Genomic DNA, 14,171 nt, shown 5'->3' with positions numbered 1-14,171 from the left:
GGGACCCTTAGAGATCAGGTCGCTGCTCTATAGTATTAGAAAGTTCGCCATGATATTCTCTCTCGCACACACATTTATTATCGTCATAATCCACCACTGTTGGTGTTCTAGCTTAATGCATACGAGATATTGTTGTTCTATAGATATGTCACCTTGGGTCTTGAACCTCAAGGTCCTATACTTTATGGAATAAACACTTGGAATTGAACACACAAAATGTGATGGCATGGGAAAATGTTTATTTCCTACTTGGCTTTGTTCTTTTGGTAATTCGAAAGCTTGAAACTAGTGCATTAAGAGAATTGTTTGTTGTCCTCACAAGAAAGGAGCAACACCCTCGGAAAAGCAGAAACTCAGCATGCAAAATGATAGCCTACCAAATTACTTTAATTCGCAAACTTGGCAAGGTCATCTCTAGATGCGAATAATGTTTTGTTCTTTTCATTGAATTGCCTTATAATACTTGATTTAAACCGAAAGGATTTCTAATGATGTGTTTAAGAAGCTCCATAGCATTAAACATTCCAAAATCGTGCGTGGGGCACAAAATGCATGAAGTTTTATAGATAAATATTACGATGCTTTTGAGTAATATCGAGTCAATGAACATATCAAAAGCATACAAAGGATGAAAGCTTAATGAAAACGAGAATGACCTCATTTTTCCACGTCTATAGTCGATTAAATGACAAATATGAAAAGTTTTTATGGGAGCTTAATTCTTCTTCTAATATCATAACACGAGAGAGAGAGAGAGAGAGAGAGAGAGAGAGAGAGAGAGAGAGAGAGAGAGAGAGAGAGAACACAAAATGAGTAATGCATGTACCTTCACAAATAAAGACTTATCTGGCACTTGCACATAGTGCTTCACAACATTGAACCTTACATGTGTATGTTTTACACCTACTAAAGTTACTTCTTGAAATGCCATTGAAGAGTTTTATATTTATACTCTTAATGGCATACATATGTACAGTGGTCCTAGATATCCAAGAAAACAATATACAAAAGTTTTAAATGTGTGAGTCCATACTTTTAGTTTTTCATGCTTGGCAATACCACATAAGTGTTTTTTTAATGGATACATCAAATGAATGATATCGTCTATTAATGAAAAACATATGGCATTTTTTGAGAATATATATTGCAAATTTTAGAGCATTTTTTTCTAAGGAAATCTTTTAGGAAATGCCAAATTAAAATATTCGGTATTTCCAAAAGTTTTTTTTTTCTAGTAGGGATATTTAAAGAGAATTTGGAAAACTCTTTACTCAAGAGGAAAGGTTTTTCCAAAATGACACAAAAATGTGGCTTTAAAAAAAAGAGAACATTAACAGCCTAAGAGGTGGGATATGAATACTCATAGTCTTCTCATAAAACAAAATAAAATGCATACTTTCAGAATTCTAAATATGATCAGAGATTCAAATTGTCAAATGATCATGTTTATAAAATAAAAAAATCTATGCTAGAGAAAAAGGTCTATAGCTAAGTCATGGATAAAAATTGTACTATCATAATTGAATTTAAGTACTCTACATCCATGTTTACGCCATCACTATCTTGAACATGATGCATCACTTGCATCCTAGGATGATTTAGATCTATAAAGCATATTTCTTTGATCTATCCATAAGATCACATTGAGTCTATCACATTGTATGTACTTTTGGTTACACCACCAGAAAATTATATTTTAAACTATACCACATCGAGGGAATAACAACGTTTATTTTGTCAGGATGTCGGGGATTCTATTCGTTGCACTGCAGCAAAATTTCACTGCTTAGCAGTGCTTCTAGCAACAAAATTTCGCTGCTCCACAATGCTTATAGCAGCAAAATTTCACTACTATGGGCCGTGCCTATATCAGTGAAATTTCACTGTTGTACAGTGAAATTACGCTGCTATTTTTTCATTGCATGAAATTCTAAAGAGTTGTTGGATGCTGAATTTTAGAAACACGTTACATTTAAAAAATATCCATTAGAACCCTTGGAGCCACGTTTCGAGCAAAAATAAAAGATAATTGAAAATTTTTGAGAAGCGAAACAATGTCAAGATCATGAATCTATCCCATCTTGTAATAAATCCATATGTGTTGCTTCATCAATGTCTATATCTAATGGAAGCTCAATAAATCCAATGTGTTGCTTTATCAATAAATCCATATGTGTTGCTTCATCAATGTCTATATCTAATGGAAGCTCAATGAAAAGATGGGGTTCCATATCAATATCAATATCACTATCATGATCCAATGAAGCACTGTCAATGATTGATAGGTGACTCATCATCTTCATCGGATTGATGTTCCTCATGCTCTTGATCGGCTCCCTCCAAAATGTTTTCTTCATTGTCTTCTTCCAATGAGCCGATTTGAGGTAGTACTTGCACCTCATCCAGAGATTCGGCCTCCATATCTTGATCTTGAAAGATATGTTTTGATCAAGGGGAAACTTGTATAACATACCACCACTTTGGATCAATTCGATCCGCGTGAAACACAACCTAATATCACAAAGCAAAGGGGTTACACTTTTATTATACTACATCAAGATTTAATTTGGGATTGGTTGGATTACTAACTTATTGACCTTCAGTGAAGTAGTACGAAAGTATCTTTCTCAATGATCATTCCAAAACTTGGTGGAATCAATTTGAAAGAACCAATTCGATCGGCGTGAAACACAACCTAATATCACAAAGCAAAGGGGTTACACTTTTATTATACTACATCAAGATTTAATTTGGGATTGGTTGGGTTACTAGCATGTTGACAGTGAGTAAGGTAGTACGAAAGTATCTTTCTCATCATTCTGAAACTTGGTGAAATCAGTTTGAAAGAACCGATTTGGATGTTTCTTCACGGTTGCTTGAGCACCTCTATATATCACCTTGAACCATTTGACATCAAAGATGAATAGAACAAATGCTCTAAATCCAACCTCAAGAATATCGTGAATAGTTCCACAATACTCAAGATTGTCCTCTATAACATTGGTATCATGTCTACTAGCTCAACTGTCTTGCTCATCAAAAGTTGCCATCACACTACATCAAATGTGTTTCTTTTAGAATCCACACACTCCGTGCAAAAGTGCCTTCCCTTTGACCATATTGCATTATATAGTTTGTACTAATATTGAACAAAAGCATGACATTTAGTATAGTGCATTAAACAAGGCATATACGTGAGAATTTGATAGAGATGAAGAATGTACTTACGTGAGATTCACATCCTCTTGGATACTCATGCTCTTCTCTTTTGATCATCTCTCCATTTCGCCATGCCATCGTTATTGCCATACAAAGCCATTCTATATTGATCACATTTGGTAGAGGTTCCAAGTTAGGCGGGAATGGCAAGCGTCTATTTGCTCTTCTAAAAGCTCTTCTCTCATCCATTCATCTATTGATTACATCGTTATATCTCCCAATCCACTTCTCCATGATGGGACTATTTAGAATGTAGAATGTATTCACCTTGTGGCATAATGCTTCATCGAGTTTTCGTTGCTTGACAATCGTGGCATGAAAGGATCTATGCGAGGTAGATGTTTTGAGATTTACACAAGAGACTCTTTAAGTCCTTTAAGGTTTTCATGAACCTTACAAGGAAAAAGATCCATCGAACATGAACAACACCACACAATGCCACTTCATAACCAAATGGACCACAAGATGTAATTGGCTAGTGAGAATTGTTCTACTGAGAAAAGTTATCCTCGATCATACACTCTCTCAATAGCATTGAGATGAGCCATCTCAATGAATGTAGGATCCATCTCCTTTAAGGATACGTACCTACATACATAGCAATCGTGTGTGTTATTTACCAATACATAACTTGTGAGTGAATGAGAATACCAAATAAGCAATATAACTTAGGGAATTGAAGAGAATCATTTTGTGTAATCCATACCTAGCATAGAGAGCGCATAGAAATAATATGTCAAAATATTAGTAAGGAGAGCATATAGAACATGAAACATTCTATTTGAGAGAATAGAATGAGGTAGTCTTACCAAAGAAGATTTGTGACACTTGCATCACTCCATCCATAAGTTGTTTGCAAGTTCAATAGCTCCAAGTTTGCTCACAATGTGGAGTATGAACATCCCTCATACAAAGGGGTGCTTATGCATAGCCTATGCATACCCTATGTATAGTTCTTATGCATAGGGTATGCATACCCTATGTATAGTTCTTATGCATAGTCTATGCATAGTGCTAATGAACTAATGTTTTGATTTATTATGATCATTTTTTGTAGGTATATTCAAGAAAACGTGCCAAGGGTTCCGCTACGCAATGGTTCATACGGATTCGGCTAGAAGAGGTAAGCCCTCTTTTTCCATTCTTTATTTATGCTTCTTCTCTTTGTGTTTTTGTACCCTTGGCTACCGAGGATTAGGTTTAGGTCAAGAGCCTATGGCCCCTATGCATAGGCTATGCATAAGGGTATGCATAAGCTATGTACAAGGGTGTGCATGGGCTATGCATAAGCTATGCATAGGGTATGCATACACTATGCACATGCTTATGCATAGAGATATGGGGCATTATTATATGCCATCTAGAATGCGACTTATGTTAAGTTAGGAGTGGTTATCCGCAAGTAGGTAGTTATAGTGGAGGGGGAGACCTCAATCTTCTCACTATCTTTCTCTTGTAAAAGAGGAGTTTCCTTTGGCTTTAATAGTGGGGAGCATGTAGAAATTCCTCAGAAGCTATCATCCGAAAGTGGCACTTCCACCCTGCTTGTCTGAGTAGTATTGTAGGAGGTCTTAACAATTTTCTAATATCACATGTTGCCTTTATTGTCTAAGCTTTGTGTTTTTGTTTTCTCTTGGTTGGCTTGACATTGTCGAGGTAAGCTCTCTTATTCATTCAACCTCATGTTTATTTCACCCTTGGGTGCCGGGTTTAGGGTTTAGACTTATGCATAGAGATATCACTACAAGGGATCGGGCTCATACCCACGCTCCTAACCGCGAAAAATGACTTGTGGAAAAAAAGTAACGGGCCCATGTATCATCGCATGTATCATCGCAGCCAGAGACATACGTGTAAAAGTGCATGTATAGACGCAGCCAGACGCATTGATATGAGGGCTTATACACGCGTTTTGTCAGTTTAGCTGCACTTATACACGCGCATGTCATAGAGTATCCGCGTATATATACGCGACTTTTACAAAGTTAATGCGTCTATACACGTGAACAGAGAGCAAAAAAAAAAAATCCAGAGAGTGCTATTTGGTACCTGAATGCTGTTCCAGCATTCCAGCACCCAATAGCACTGTCTGGATTTTTTTTGGGGTGAATTGCACCATTCACGAGGAAGATTTAGTGCATTGTCATTACACGATTCAAGAACGACATGAATGCATACATTGTCAATACACGATTCAAGACAGACATGGATGCAATACTATCAATTCATGATTCAATATTACTATCAAAATTTTATGTGTACACATATATACAAGGGAGTCCATATATTGTCGAAGTAGCCCATGGCTTCAATTATAAACAAATATATACAAAATCAAATTGGTTTGTCTAAAGAAGCCCATGGCTTCAGTTACAAAAATGTATATACAACCACATCCTCAATATGGAATGTGATACTATAAGTCTGAGTACTACTCAGACCCAGATGATGACCCGCTGCTCCCTTCATGACCAGATGAGCTCACATAGGTATACATGTCCGATGAGTAGTGCTCACATCCAGTAGGAGTAGTGGCAGCGGGTGGATCATCAGTGGTGGCAGGAGCATCAGCAGGTGCAGCAAGAGCTTGTGCCTGTTCAAGTAATATATCGTATATAAGTATATATATATGTAATTCAATAAACCAAAATCATTCGTTTAGAGTTTTCAAGTACCTGTTGAACGTATGGTCTCATGGCCATCTCAAATTGCGTGTCTATAATACGTCTCTCGGTTCTGAAGAGGGCCCACGTGTCACGTTTGCTATGGCGACGAGCATACCCAGTATCGTGGGCTGTGGGCTTCCTCCCCATAACCCGTCGCTGTAACATAATCAACACAATTTGTAAGATTAAAACAATCATAGAATCAATGAATTAAGTAAACAATCAAATAAAGTGGCAAGATACTTACGAACTCTGCCTCCCATGACTCGACACCGCCAGATCCAAAATGCGAAGATCCAATGGTCTCCATCTGGATCCATCGTGCCTCCACATGCTGCCTGCTCTTCACGCCACCCTCTGCTCGTTTCTTTGCCTCCTTCCACTCGCGTTTGTGCGCAGTGGGTAGGTTTCTCGGCAGGATAGCCACCCGTAGCTACATTTAGCCCATCATCGTACGCGAGTTTCTTAAGGTGAGATCTTTTATTACTTAAGATCTCCCTTATTCGCATCCTTCCCCATACATCCGAGAATGTTGCATGTGGGGGATTGGGGTACCGACTATGTACACAACATCTATCACCTCCCCAACTAATCGGCTATTTTGATCTTTAAATTTAATAAAACAATTTCTGTACAAGTTTGAAACTACCCCACGAATGTACTCCATTACCTCTTTCCCCCTCGCATCCATCACTACCCCGCTCCTATTAATCCGTCACATCATAGTAAATCACTCCCTCCATCTCTCTCACCTCCTCCTCATCCTCACTGTCTCCTCTAACTCTTCTCCCTCTATCTCCTCTCTCACCACGTGCCCTACTACCTCCCCCACCAAAGCACCTGGCACATCCTCTACTCCCACTCTTTTTAATGCGGCGTTTGCTCTCCTCTGTACTGCGGGTGGAGTCACGACTGGGGGATTGTGTACGTGACTGTGGCTGTGAGAGGGAGTATGTGATGGTGGCTGTGAGCCCTGACGTGACGGTGCCTGTACTACAAGACACTGCTACCATACACGCGTTCAAGTCACGCAATAAGTTACAGGCGCGTGTATGGTCACGCATGTATATGAGTAGTATCGGGCGTGTATATATTGGCATCTAAATTCACGTGTATACTGGTTTCAGAAATGCGTCTACCAGCGCGTGTATGTTGGCATCTAAATTTGCGTGTATATTGGTTTCAAAAACGCATGTATATACGCGCAATTATACACGCTTTATTATACACGCGAACTTTATTAAGAAAAACTCTATTCCTTTACAAAATTAAAAACCATTTTCTTTAAACCATCTCATAGTACATTACAGTATATATCATTACACAATCGCACTACATGCATTTATAACAATGAAATATATTCAAAAATAAATCATGAGATGATAATTAAAAGACAACATATACAATAGAAATGTCATCAATTTAGAACGATACAATGATGGATTGGTTAGGGTTCGATCTCATCTTCAATAACATCCATCCTTGCCAAATGATCAACATCAATATCCATTTAATCAATTTGTAAGGCTACAATTAAATTTATTCCTCTATCGATATTCTGTCCATTGATAATGGTATCGATGCCCTGATCATCCTCATCAACATCACCATCATTCTCAATGGTAGGGCCATCCTCATGATCATGAGAAATGGCATGCTCATCCTCATTATCATGATCATCTCTTATTTCTTGATCATCGATCACAACATCTTCATTGGCATATTCGACATCATCTTCATTGCGGCTTGTTACATCCTCCATATGCTTCATATCAGTGAAGGTATTATACATCACTTTGGAACCTGGTGTAATAGGGATGACGTACCACCATTTAATGTCATGCACCATTGGCAGATAGATAACCTACTCAAATACACATACTGCAGTAATTAATTAGCATATCAAAAGTCAAGGGGTACGCGAGCTTAGATATATATGTACATGAAACACATTAGTAAAAAATGCATACCTGCTCACATTGTTGTGGCAATACGAGCCTATCTTTCTTTGTTTGCCAAAACTTTGTAGAGTCAATAGTTACACAGCCACTTGCATGGCATTTTATCCTTGCATTAGGCCCTTTTTCCACCACGTTCATTTGTCATTTGACATCTAAAACATACACAAAGAAGCGACGAAAGTCAAGCTTAAATATGTCTTGGATTGTGCCACAATAATCATCCATTTTTCCATTAGCTCCCTCAAAGCTACTAATGACACCGCAATCTTGTGTATTCCTCTTTTCATCAATTCTTTGTGTTCAAAAATGCTTGCCTTCACACCATATAGCATTGAATATAGTGCATTGGACTAAAATAAAAGCAATATTTGTGTAAGCAATGTGAATAAATATTAAAAGCAAATCACTTACAAAACTAATCCAAAACATTAGTTCTTACCTTTAACATGCATCCTCGTGCATACTCCCATTCTTCCACCGTGATATGCAGCCCCTCGCTGCTCTCTACTCTCTCCATTTACTCATGCAACCAATCTTGACATGGATAATATCATTCAAAAGTGTTGCTAGATGCTTAGGGTACGCCTTACGAGAGCCATGTTACCTCCGAAAGAGAGCTCTTTCTGCTTGCCTTTTTGTCTTTGCATCCGCATATCTTGTAACCCATCTACTCATCACATCACTATTAAGGATACAAGTGAAATTGAGATCATCAATCAATGTTCTATCAATTACTTTACTCTGTCCTTTTTCCTGAGGCACAATAGAGGTCATCCTCAAGTCCTCTTCATTGCTCCATAGTCGCGGCAAAGAGCTGTCCACCTGACCAAGAAATTCTTAAATATATACAAGAGACTCTTGTATCAACCAACCCTCGGCCATGCTTCCTTCGGGCCTTGCACTTTGCCTCACAAAGTCTTTTAAGGTCTTCATGAAGCGCTCTAGGAAGAACATCCAACGTGTATGCACAGTGCCACATAAAGCAATTTCGTCCACTAAATGCACAATGAGATGTGGTTGACTTGTGAGAATGGTTCACGAAAAAGTCTCCTCTACCAAACAAACCACCTCCACTGCCATAACATGCGCATCATCCAACTTGGCTGGATCAATTGCTTTGAAACTAACATATCTGATAAATAAATGAATAGTACGTTATACCTCATGCACGTTCATTTTGCAAGGTATAATGAAGGGTGATCTGACATGGGTTTTACATACCTCACAAGCTCGCCCATCTTATAAATACATTTTTTCAAACTCTTGTTTGCACAATGGTCGATGCTAGTAGCTAGTATGAACTGCGCACATAAGAGCACATGTATGTATGGTTTATGGCATTAGAAAATTTAATTTCAACGTACAAGACTTGGAAAACACTTACTTGGAGCATCTTGTGCCAATCGTGGGACTTCAACCCATATAGTTGCTCAATGCCTCTTTTCTTAGTGGTTGTAAAGGCTCCCTTCAATGATCTCATGCATCCAGTGGGAGTACGCAAACTGGTGATGGCCTACTTTACCTGCTTCTCCTCTTTCTTTGATATAATCCATGGTGTAGGCGGAAGACGAACGTGCCCACCCTCCTCTTGTGGCCAAGCTTGACGCATACGTCCTGCGACCCGCAAGTCCTCCTGTACGCTAACATTTTCTCGTTTACCAATAACATGTTCCCAAATACCAGATCCCATATTCTTGAAGATGTGCATGGGATCAAGAAGATGGTTGATCTTAAGATGGGTTCAATATGGTAGTCGAAAAAAATGGAGTACCTACACAAGACATTGCTCTATGTGATCTTTAATCCAATTAGAGACTACACAAAACAAGATTGAGAAAAACATTATGGTACATGTTCATGCCATCTCGAGGAAGAACATTTGTAGACTCCCAAATACGCTTCCAATCTTTTGCACGAAGTGTTTGTGGAGGAATGTTACTCTTACTAGCAACATATTTAGGATGATCTGACGGGAGAAATCGATGATGATTATCAAATATGGTCTTACATAAACCGTCAGCATACTCATGTACTAAAACGAAGGGCCACAAATAGGACATGCATGTTTACCTGATATTTTTAAACCTGTTAAAATATAAATAAAAGTTAGAATAATAAAGTCAATAGTTATAATTAATATAGCCAATAGTATTAGAGTAGGGAGGTAATTAGAATTCTTACCGGAACCATCGCTGTATCCTGGAAAGTCATGCATTATCCACATCAACACTGCTTTTAAGTCGAAGTTTCGAGAGGAGGGAGGCCTACTAATGTCCACCACCGCAACACCTCTCCATAGTTCCTCCAACTCATCAATCAACGGTTCGAGATAAACATCCATACGCTTGACTTTATGTTTCCCTGGAATTAGAAGGGATAACATAAGATGTCCCTTCTTGATTGCCATTGATGGTGGAAGGTTGTAATTCATCAACACAACTGGCCACACGCTGTATGCGGTGCTTTTGAAACCAAATGGATTCACTCCATCCATACCTAGGCCAAGTCTCAAGTTTCTGGGCTCTGTTTTAAAGCTGGCCCACTCATCTTCAATATGCTTCCAAGCAGGAGTGTCTGCTGGAACTCTCCACATGCCATCATCCGATCGATGTGAGGAATTCCATGACATGAGCTCTGCTATGGATTTGCACTTGAACATTTGTTTGATGCGAGGAATTATAGGAAAGTGTTGCAAGACTTTACGAGGTACATTAAAACTCTTCACATCTATTCTATGCCTTGCTTTACCACAAGTGGGATAATTTTGAGCCTCCTTATGCGTCCCACGAAAGAGAATGCAATCATTGATGCATGCATGTATGCGATCATAATCCAATCCTCCTGCAAGAGATGTCACATAGCGCCTCACTATGTCTCTTGAGGTGGGTAGTCTATTCCCCTTTGGAAGCATGTTTGATAATAGCCTGCATCTAATATCATCAATTAGCCCTAAACCCTAAACCCTAAATCCTAAACCCTAAACCCTAAACCACTAGTTCAAATTTGCAAGTTAGAATGCTTACTTCAATAATGCGTCAAGACTTGCATTGCTCCATCCATAAACTGTTTGTATATTGAGTAGTTCAAGTGAAGCACGTAAAATAGAGAATGTGCACCCTTCAAAAATCGGTGTTAATGAAGCCTTGTAAAGATGCTCTTGTTCCATATCATCGTCGTCCATACCTTTGGGATCATCCCTAAAAAGATATCACACCATATCATCAAACACTTCCTCTTCCACAACTTCGTGGGGTGCAGGGCTATTGTCATCCCTTTCCCACTCATCTCTGACAGTAGATCCCGAAGCTCCAGCATCATCTCGTCGACGCTTTGCGTGCTCTCACCGCGCGTAGGGCACCATGTTAGGGTGTGGTACTGCATCCTGCTTCAATTAGAGTATATATATTACAACTCCATTAATTTAATTTAGATACCATGAGTCATTTGAATACTATCACAATTTACATCTACTCACCTCTAAACCTGTTTGATTCCATTCTCCATACATGGAGATGTGATTCAAGGTAATTCGACGCGCTCGTACAATGCATCCTTGACATCGATTACACATACACTTGATCCTTTGTCCCAACCACACATCGCGATTACGATGATGCATTGGCTCATCCTCACGAGAATTGCTTGAGGAGGTTGATGACATTCTATGTACAAAAGAGAGCAAACACATAATCATAATCAATTTTTAATGAAAGTATAAAAAGTTTCTATATCTTGTGTTAATCGCGTGTAACAACGCGTCTATATCCTTAAAATCGCGTGTATAGTATCTTGTGTTAATTGTGTAAAAGCATGTCTCACTATTTTAAATCGCGTGTAACAGCACGTCTACATCCTTAAAATCGAGTGTAACAGCACGTCTACATCCTTAAAATCGCGTGTATAAACGCGATTGTTTTATTATATACGTGAAAATACACGCGCTCCTACACGCGACCACCTATCTATACCTAAAATAATCCGCTGCCTTCTCCAAAAAATCATTTTCAAACTCAGCTTTCCTCTCCTTCATTCCCGCCTCTTTCAACAAAGCACTAAAGCCAAGTGCAAGGAGCATACATGGGTGCAAGGAGAAGACACGGGTGAAGGAAACTAGCCAAAAAGAAGACTCACTTTTTCAGAGGTGAGTTAGTTTGTCCTTTGTCCTGTCTCTTTCCTTCCATTTGTTTATGCGATTGTCTCTTTTCCTTATGCGATTTCTCTGTCCTGCTCTGGTCGTGCCTGCTTCAGTACTTTTGTGACAGTCTGGGCTTTTTTTATAAGAAAGATTTGTTTGTGGTCGGTCGTTTTCGAAAATTTTTTTGCGCAGACCGCGTGTAGGAACGCGTGTATGCCTGCGTGTACCCTGTTTGCACAGACTGTTCACGCGCATATACACGCGTTTTTGGGCAGGTTTTTACACGCGACTGTGTTTCACCCATGCTTGTGATCCAACTCAAGAGAGATATGATCCCATCTGCATATGGATTGCCTTCACAAAATCATATGTGCTAGCTTACATTTGTGCTTTGATACATAGAGTGATTCCCTTCATGGCGACTGTGCTTTGATACATAAAGTGTTTCCCTTCATGGATCCTTCATGTATATACTTTTATTTTTGCAGATTCTTCATGGATCCAGGTTCTTTATCCGATCCATTTGCGTACGGCACTTGGATGATGGAGATGCTAAATCATTTTGGGTGCCATCCTGGTCCAGTTGAGCTTAGAGAGTACATGTATGTCCATCCCCCTCCTGGATTGCCTGGTATCTATACCCCACCCCCGAGTATCCATGTCACTCCACTGCCGTCTATGCCTGCGAGTCCGACGAGACGGCATGCAGCTTCTCCTCTTCCACGCCCACCGAGGAGACATACCCCGTCCCAGACACACTCCCCGAGGTGTGATCTACTATGATGTGATGGATACGGGTGGGGTAGTGATGGATGCGAGGGGGAAAGAGGTAATGGAGTACATGCGTGGGGTAGTTTCAAACTTGTCCAGAAATTATTTTATTAGATGTAAAGATCAAAATAGCCGATTAGTTGGGGAGGTGATAGATGTTGTACATAGTCGGTACCCCAATCCCCCACATGCGACATTCTCGGGATGTATGGGGAAGGATGCGAATAAGGGAGATCAAAAGATCTCACCTTAAGAAACTCGCGTACGATGATGGGCTAAATATAGCTGCGGGTGGCTATCCTGCCGAGAAACCTGCCCACTGCGCACAAACGCGAGTGGAAGGAGGCAAAGAAACGAGCAAAGGGTGGCGTGAAGAGCAGGCAGCATGTGGAGGCAGGACGGATCCAGATGTAATATTGAATCGTGAATTGATAGTATTGCATTCATGTCTGTCTTGAATCGTGTATTGACAATGTATCACTACAAGGGATTGGGCTCATACCCGCGCTCTTAGCCGCTAAAAATGACTTGTGAAAAAAAGTAGCGGGCCCGTGTATCCGCGCATGTATAATCGCAGCCAGAGACATGCGTGTAAAACCGCGTGTACAGTACCTCTCAGACGCGCGTATACACGGGTGTGTAGCCGCGTTTTTTTTTCACAGACGCGTTAATACACGCCAATATACACGCTTCTTATTATATTAGACGCGGTTATACACGGGTGTATAGCCGCATCTTGTTCAGTTCCAATGTATAGACGCATTTTTACTTGCGTCTATACACGCGTTTCTTTTATTTAGATGCGCTTATACACGCGATATTGCCAGGTTATACGCGTTAATACACGCGGAATTTCCAGAGTATCCGCGCAGATACACGCAAGTTTTAGCAGTTTTGACGCGTTTATACACGCGAACAGAGAGCAAAAAAAAAAATCCAGAGAGTGCTATTTGGTGCCTGAATACTGTTCCAGCATTCCAGCACCCAATAGCACTCTCTGGTTTAGGGTTTTTGGTGCATTAGACCATCCCATTAGACCATCCACCACGAAGAACATATGCACGAGGGAGATTAAGACATGAACGACATGAATGCATACATTGTCATTACACGATTCAAGACAGCCATGAATGTAATACTATCGATCAATCAATTCAATATTACTATCAAAATTTCATACATGTATACAAGGGAGTCCATATCTCAAAGTAGCCCATGGCTTGAGTTTACAAAAAAATATATACAATCACATCCTAAATATGGAATGTGATACTACAAATCTGAGTACTACTCAGACCCAGATGATGACTCGGTGCTCCCCCCATGCTCAGATGAGCTCGCATCGGTCGGAATGTCCGAGGAGTAGTGCTCACGTCCACCCTCTGCAGCGGCGGCCGGTGGATCATCAGCAGCTTGTGC

Source organism: Cibotium barometz, chromosome 12, assembly GCF_041138505.1.
Source record: "Cibotium barometz isolate CiBa-2024 chromosome 12, ASM4113850v1, whole genome shotgun sequence".
Classification (NCBI taxonomy): Eukaryota; Viridiplantae; Streptophyta; class Polypodiopsida; order Cyatheales; family Cibotiaceae; genus Cibotium; species Cibotium barometz.
The sequence above is the reverse complement of the archived record's forward strand: the minus strand, read 5'-3'. Positions refer to the sequence as shown.